Source organism: Propithecus coquereli, unplaced genomic scaffold, assembly GCF_000956105.1.
Source record: "Propithecus coquereli isolate 6110/MARCELLA unplaced genomic scaffold, Pcoq_1.0 Scaffold89, whole genome shotgun sequence".
Taxonomy (NCBI): domain Eukaryota; kingdom Metazoa; phylum Chordata; class Mammalia; order Primates; family Indriidae; genus Propithecus; species Propithecus coquereli.
Window position 1 is genome coordinate 2,812,052 of NW_012155173.1, and position 5,963 is coordinate 2,818,014.

Here is a 5,963-nt window from a genome sequence, read left to right on the forward strand (position 1 = left end):
TCTACTTAAAGTATAATATACTTTTAAAACCCTTTAAAAATTAAATTTGAGAAGAGTCCTTAATAACATGAGAAAATATGTATGCTATAATGTTGAAGAAAAACAAAATGTCAGAATAGAAAATTATAAATGCAGGATGACCGCAGTCATGTGGGGGTAAAAAAATGCACTGAAAATATCAGGAAGGAAACACACCCATGTTAGCAGTGATAATCTCTGGTCAGCTATGGACAGTTCTTATTTTTTATTTCCTAAATTTCCTCTCGAAAGGGTAATAGATATAATAAGGGTTAACAAAACAAAAAAGATTCTTGGAGGAGGGGAGAAAAAGTACACATGCCACCCACACCACTAAGGCATGCCCAGAAATTTAACTACTATTTACTGAGTACAAACCAAGAGCCCAGCCCAGCCGCAGCCTCTGCAGCAAGGAGAGTAAGGGCCAAGCCCCGCCCCGAAGGCTCACATATACAGAATATAGACCCTTTGCTTAGCAAACAGGTCTGAGCCAGATGATACTCTTGTTGAGGTTGGAAGGTAACAAGGTAGTTTGCTTAACCAGTTCAGCAGAATAAACGAATCCACTGCCACTGCTGCGACTCTTTCATCGGACTTCCCTGTGAAGCTCTGTGGCTCAAACCCTTTTTGGATCCCTCTTGGGAAGCATGGGTTTCAGGGATACTTTATAGTCCAGGAAGAAAACTGTCCTCCTCCCTTAATCCAAGCATTGAATGCAAGCGGTGCAGAGGCTCCTGGAAGCAGAACAAGCAAGGCACCAGGGAGGAGCAGGATGGCTCGGAAAGAAACCTAACTGGCCATGTGGCCCCTGGGGACTCCTGGGCAAGGGAGCTCATGTCTCCAGGCCTTGGTGTGCTCATCTGTAAAATGGGTCACATAATGACAACCCCAGGGCTACTCTGAGACCCAAAGAAGAGGAAGTATAAGTCATTTCATTTCTCTAGGCTGAGCCTCAGTTTCCTTATCTGTAAAACAGAGTCAATATCTCCTCCCTCGTAGGGCTGTTAAAGATTAAACAAGACAGTGAAAGCACAAGGTGAACACACACAGTGAACGCACCACATACAGTAGCCACTATTGTTATTGCTCGTAGAACAGGGAATAGGGTACATACATGAATCCTAGGCTTCAACTTCCTTAGCTGCAAAATGGGGCAACCAACCAATTCAGTCTGAAAAGAGCAAATTCAAGAGCAGTAGCTGAGTCACCAGCTGCACTGCTGTGGGCTGACTTCGTGTCTCAGATATGCAGGTCCTGCGTTCATGCACTGACCACAAAGCCCTCCGACAGTCAGAGCTGGGAGAGCCTGACATTATGCCGTCCACCCCACGTTGCAGAACAGACACTGGGGCCCAGAGAAAGGTATGCATTAGTGTAAGTCACTTTGTCAGTGGCAAAGCCAAGAGCCAAGCACAGGCCTTCAGCTGCCCAGCCTTGCCCACCACACCCCTGCTTTTCCCTGCCCAACCCTTAAATTGCTGATGTGGTCCCAGGCAAGGCAGGGAAGAGCCCACATGTGGCAGGGGAGGGAGAGGGGGAGCTGGCGGGCAGCAGGAACTGAGCCTGCCTGTGGTCTCCAACCTCACAAACCACATCAGGCTGAAATACGACACAGGCTCACTCAGTTGAAAGCGAGGAGATATTTTTACTTAACATCTCCTGGCCGCCTAACCACTGGTCTCAATTTTTCCCTCCCCCCTAAAATACATAACCCCTGGGATCTTCTTTTCCCTGTTCTGCCAGCGTTTTTCAGGGAATAACCATGGGATAGGGGGTGGGTTACCCACTTTTCCTGGCTTACCCAGATAGATTTCCAGAGCATGGGCTCAACTGGTGAAAAAGAGGGACCAGTCCTGGCTGGGCTCCCAACTGGCCAAATGACCTTGCTGGGCAAGTCCTGTGTCGTCTTAGAGCCCTGATTCCCTGAAATGGAGAGGAGACTCACCTACACTCGAGGGTCCTGTGGATGGTGCAAGAAAGTACGAGTTTACAAACAGCCCGGGAGGCCCCTCCAGGCCTCTCCGCTGCAGGGCTGAGCCCCCCACGCTGTGCACACTGACTCCCGTCCCTCATGACAGCCACAGCAAAACTCCCCCACCAGCTCTTGTAATGTTAGGACTAGACAGAACCTTCAGGAGAATGTTTAGTGCAGTAATTAAGGGCTATGGCTCTGTGGTCAGACGTCCAGAATCCTGACACGGTCACCTAATAGTCACAAAACCCGAGGCACGTTATTTAGCCTCTAAGCCTTACTTTCCTCACCTGTAAAAGAGGATAGTTGTGAGTAGTCCATGAAGGATTTAATGTTGCAGTGTTAGGTATATTAAAAGGCAGCTTTTTATTAATACCATGCAGACCATTTTACAGATGAGAAACTGAGGCCCAGAAAGACAGGACTTGCCTGAGGTCACCCAGAAGAACCAAAACGGCAGCTCTACTCCCAAGCCAGTGCTTCTAACTCCTCTCATACCTGTGGTCCCTAATAAGCAAGTTTACACCCTTAGAGGCTGTAGACATAGGCTGTAAAAGTTTTCTTGAAGAAAACCTGAGACCAAAGCCTCAGCAAAGTACTACAGACCAAGCAGAAACCATCTCTGTGATCCTGAAACATCTCACAAAAGACCCAAACTACCCACACGGAGTAGGGAGAAGTGATCTACTGGCACCAGACGGCCAAGAAGAGTGAAGGTGTCCAGCCAACATCTTGCTTCGGACAGCTCAGCAGAAGCACAAACACCGCTGTTAACAGTGGCTACCTCTGGGGAAACAGCAGGGTCTGAAGGGTTCAAGGTGCCTCTTCTCTATGTTTGAATCCTTAACAATATTTAGTTTGTTTGTTTTAAAAATAATAAAAAAGAAAAAAATCACTCTGAAAAACTTAGTCTAGTCCAGTAGCTATAATAATGTAGTGGCCATATCCAGGAGCTATAAGCCTATTGTCTGATTTCAGATGAAATTTATAGCAGGTTCTGAGACCTTCGGAGGGGCTTCCAGAATCGGCCACTCTGATCCGTCCCAGCGGCCACAGCTCTGGTTCAGACCCGCGCTCTATTTCACATGAACCAGACAGGAGCCTCCTCAGGAGCTCCCCTGCCTCCAGATCAGCTCCTTCCGATGCACCCGCTCCACCAGCCACTAGATTCACGAGAGTTTTTATCACTGCTCTGGTCAAAAACCTTTCTTAGCTCCTCATTACCTTCAGAATGAAGTCCAAACTCTTAGCCTACAATCTAGTTCCGTCTTCATTTACAATCTTAACTCCCACCACACCACCCTTCCCCCATCCTCCACTCTAGCCACAAGGATTGCTCAGAAAACCTCAGTGCCTTTGCACAAGCTGTTCCTGCTTTTTAGAATGTCTCTTCCCCAATCCCTGTTCCTCCTGGCAAACTACTACTCATTTCTGAGGCCTGGCTCACCCAGACAGAATTAGTCACTCCTCTCACAGGCTGAAGTAACTTTGCATGGCACCGATGTGTCAACCACTATAGATGGGGAGCATCTTGAGGACAGAGAGCTCTGTCCTCCTCAGGGGCTCTTGTGCTCCTCACAGGGCAAGACACAGAACACAGGCCCAGACGAGTGCGGAATCAAGGGAGGAGGGAAGGAAGGAAATGCCACAAGTGGCAGCCACCCCTCCTGGGAGCAGCTGCTCCCAAGCTCATGTTAGTCCCTAATAAAAAGACTATGGAAAATTCTGCAGTAAAGTTCCCTTCCCTGATTCACACAGAAACCCTCTTTGCTGCTGTATAACTCACTGAGTGCCAACCCAAGCTCCCAAGGCTGTTTACAATTTTCCTGGCATTTATAAATAGCAAGGCCCCAGAAAGAAAAAAACAGAGTTTCGAAGGAGCTGAAAGCCAACCGTTCCCCTCCCATCCTTCCTCCTCTGTTCCAAGCATCTTCCCCTTAATATCCCCAAAAAACACCAACTGACACCCCTAAGTGTGGATGTGGGGGCGGGGGGTGCTCAGGCCTTTAGTGAATGGAACACCAAGAAAGAGGCTCAAGTCCCACCAGCGAGAAGTAGGCAGCAAAGGGCAGATTGCGATTGGGCCCAGCCCTGTCCCTGCTCACTGTGTGACGACGGGCCCTTGAGTTTTGTCAACCGTGGAATGGGGACGGGGTGAGACTCCAGCAAACTATGGTCACTACAAAGTGCACAGCAGTGAGAGTTCCAGGTGCCCCCGTCGGAAATGTGGTCCTGTGGGATGAAGTCTTTTAAGAGGCCCCAGAGGCCAAACAAAAGAGAGAGGGGACCTCCCCAGAGGCCCCACCTTCCACACAGCCAGCCTTACCCCGGGAGGAGACGGCCTGGAATGAGTTCCGGGTGTTTTAAAGATCCCTTCTCTGCTCTGACGGCGGGCACGAGGACGAATGAGGGGTGGATGTCTGGGCAAATGAAGCCAGTGTCTCCCGCCCACCCACGCCCCAGGCCCCAGACTTCCAAGGAAGGATGGGCCTTGCCCCTGGGCCCCGCCCAGAGCGGCCAGCCCGCAATCAGGCTGTAACCAGGTTCCGGGGGCGTTGGACCCTACAAGAGATGGGGGCCCAGGGAGAAGGGGGTTCCAATCACTGTCTTCGACTCTGAAAGAAGTTTCCGGGAGGCAGGGAAGGGAACACACACCGCAGCGCCGGGGAGGAGGCGGCACGCACAGGTAGCAGACACAGGCAGATTTCAGACGAGTACAAGGAAGAACTTTCTAACAGCCCCGGGCTCAGAAAGAGGAAGGAGTTGGAGGGAGAGCAGGCAAAGGTATTACCCAGGAGTGAAGGATCCGCTGGGAGGACTCCGCGGCGGAACCGCCACCCGCATGCCCGGGTCAGACACCCCGAGTGCGAGGGTGACCCCGGGCCCAGTCCCCCCACCCCGGGGGCGGGGTCAAGATTATTAGGACGGGCGGGTGGGTGCAGGCCTGGCCCCCTCCTCTCCTGCCCCGGCCCCGATCCACCCTCCTTGGTCCCGGGAAGAAGGGCGAGGGGAGCGAGGAAGCCCTTCTCCAGCGATGCCCCGAGGCCGGGCCGAGCTCCAGGCGCCGGCGAGCCGGGACCGCGAGGGGAGGGACAGGAAGGACTCAGATCAGCCCGGATCCCCAGATTCCCGGAGCCGGGGCCGCCCCCTCCCCTACCTGCTGCTGAGGCGCTGGCGACGGCGGCTGCTGGGTCCAGCTGTGCTCAGCTGGTTCCGGGCGGCGGGGCGGGCGCGCTGCGGTGCGAGCGGCCGGGTGGGCAGGGCGCGGGCGGGAACCGCCCTCGAGGCGGGGCGGCAGGGCCGGGGTCGGGGGCGGAGCGCCGGTCCCTCCCGTGGGCACCGCGGGGATGGGGACTCCGGTCCCGGCTGGTGTTCATGCCGTGCAGCACCTCGCCTCACCCCGGCGGGAAGGCATCGAGCTCCCTGCTGTACCCAGGAGGAAACTGAGGTCCGCAGCTCGAAGGGGAGATCCGAAGGGGCTCAGGACCGGGGGAGGAGACCCACGGGAGCTCCCGGGGCTAGGGCCAAAGAGCGCAGGTGAGGCGGGCAGCGTGCAATGCTCTACTAGGATCAGGTGAGGCAGATTTCAGGCCCCGGTGAGGAAGGGCTTCAGGAGGCAAAGCGCGCAAAGCAGGGCAGATGGCAAATAGCCACTGGAGGGAACAAAGGGGAAGAAGGATTCCCAACTTCATTCAGGAGAAACAAGAAGTGCCAAAGTGCATCCGTGTCCTTCAATGGGGCTTTGGAGTCAGAAGGCCCAGGTTGGAATCCCTGACACTTATTCCTCCCGTAACTTTGGTCAAGTGACTTAACATACTTGTCTCAGTTTCCTTATTTGTAAAATGGGCACCATTAACTGCCTCTTCACGGCCGGTTGGGAAGATAGAGAAGGCTCGGCACAATGACAAGGATTGTGGGTTCTGCCTAAATGGATGTTCTTACGAGTGTGGTGGCAGTTGTTATTTTAGAAGAT

At 53.0% G+C, this 5,963-nt stretch overlaps 1 protein-coding gene across 3 annotated transcripts in view; it reads right to left on the bottom strand.

Annotated features, from left to right (window-relative positions):
• The window catches only part of GSN (gelsolin), a 57,651-nt gene extending 52,393 nt beyond the window's left edge, over positions 1-5,258 (bottom strand). For 2 of the 3 annotated variants that reach the window (XM_012664409.1, XM_012664410.1), the window contains exon 1: positions 5,148-5,258. The gene's annotated coding sequence lies outside the window, so the exon portion shown is untranslated. Of the gene's footprint in view, positions 1-4,316; positions 4,354-5,147 lie in introns of those variants that run through there. The other variant, XM_012664411.1, reaches the window with a different exon arrangement.
• Between the last annotated feature and the right edge of the window lie 705 nt (positions 5,259-5,963).